The 1,509-nt window shown below is 54.3% G+C and overlaps 1 protein-coding gene across 2 annotated transcripts in view; it reads right to left on the bottom strand.

Annotated features, from left to right (window-relative positions):
* ZBTB7A (zinc finger and BTB domain containing 7A) overlaps window positions 1-1,509 on the bottom strand; it is a 21,526-nt gene that overhangs the window by 2,329 nt on the left and 17,688 nt on the right. The gene's annotated exons all lie outside the window — the stretch shown is intronic.

Genomic DNA, 1,509 nt, shown 5'->3' with positions numbered 1-1,509 from the left:
AAAAAAAAAAAAAAAAAAGAGACAATGTCTAGGCCAGGTGCCACAGCTCAAGCCTGTAATCCCAGCGCTTTCAAAGGCCCAGGCAGGTAGACCACCTGAGGTCAGGAGTTTGGAACCAGCCTGGCCAACATGGCAAAACCCGGACTCTTCTAAAAAATACAAAAAAATTAGCCCAGCATGGTCTAGTGCACCTGTAATCCCAGCTACTAGTGGGGCTGAGGCAGGAGGATCACTTGAACCGGGGAGGCAGAGGGTGCAGTGAGCCGAGATCATGCCGCTGCACTCCAGCATGGGCAACAGAGCGAGACTGTCTCAAAAAAAACAAAAACAAAAAAACAAAAATTAGCCAGGTGGGGTGGCAGACGCCTGTAATTCTGGCCACTAGGAAGGCTGAGGCAGAAGAATGGCTTGAACCTGGGAGGCGGAGGTTGCAGCAGTACAGCAAAACTCCGTCAAAAAAAAAAAAAAATTCGCCAGGCGTGGTGGCGCGTGCCTGTAATCTCAGCTACGTGGGAGGTGGAGGTTGCAGTGAGCTGAGATCATGCAGTCATGCAGCTGCCCTCCAGCCTGGGTAACAGAATGAGACTGTTTCCAAAAAAAAGGGAGAGAGAAAAAGAGGCAGGCTCTGGTTTGCTACCCCGGCTGGAGGGCAGTGACATGGCCATGGCCCCCTGCAGCCTCGAACTCCTGGGCTCATCCTCCAGAGTAGCACATGCACCGCCTCACCCTATTAAACAGCTATGAAACAAAATATACATACGTATGTAAGTTTTGGAAGATGGGGGTCGAGCTAAGCTGCCCCGACTAATCTCAAATCACAAACTCCGGAGCTCAAGCCATGTTCTTGCCTCAGCCTCCCGAAGCTCTGGTATTACAGGTGTGAGCCACTGCACCCGCCCTGAACCGGCTTCCCTACCGAAAAAGTAGACAGCGGGCTTCGGCCGCCTCATCCTGCCCCTACCCCTGGGGTGGGGCGAGACCAGCCAGTGCCCGGTGCCTTCATTCACGCCATGGACGTGTGCCGATCTCCCGCTGAGGGCCAGGCCCTGTTCCAGGTGCTGAAAATACCACAGGGAACAAGACAGGCAAACATCCCTGCCCTCTCGAGGCGGACGGTCGCCAGGGTGTTTGGTGACAGACAGGGTGACCAACTGTTCTGGTTTTAGCACTGAAAGCCCTGCATCCTGGGAAACCCCTCTGTCTGGGACAAACTGGGGCAGTTGGTCACCCTAGTAACCGAGTCCCCACCCCACAGCACCCAGATCCGCCCACTTTCCCCTCTCCCCTCAACTCAGCCTCGCTCCCCCATCTGGGCTCCACCCTGACCTGCAAAGCGCGAGCTACCCCAGGCCCTTTGCACATGCTGTTCCCGCTGTCCAGGGCGCTTTCTTTTTGCCTCCTGGATCTTCACAGTGAAATCTGGGTTCAAATGTCACCTCCTCCCCTAGCCCTGTCTCCATCCTCGTGCCATCACCATCTGACTCTCTCTCATTTTTTTTTTTTTTTTTT

This window comes from Cebus imitator, unplaced genomic scaffold (genome assembly GCF_001604975.1).
Source record: "Cebus imitator isolate Cc_AM_T3 unplaced genomic scaffold, Cebus_imitator-1.0 Scaffold375, whole genome shotgun sequence".
Taxonomy (NCBI): domain Eukaryota; kingdom Metazoa; phylum Chordata; class Mammalia; order Primates; family Cebidae; genus Cebus; species Cebus imitator.
The sequence above is the reverse complement of the archived record's forward strand: the minus strand, read 5'-3'. Positions and strand labels throughout refer to the sequence as shown.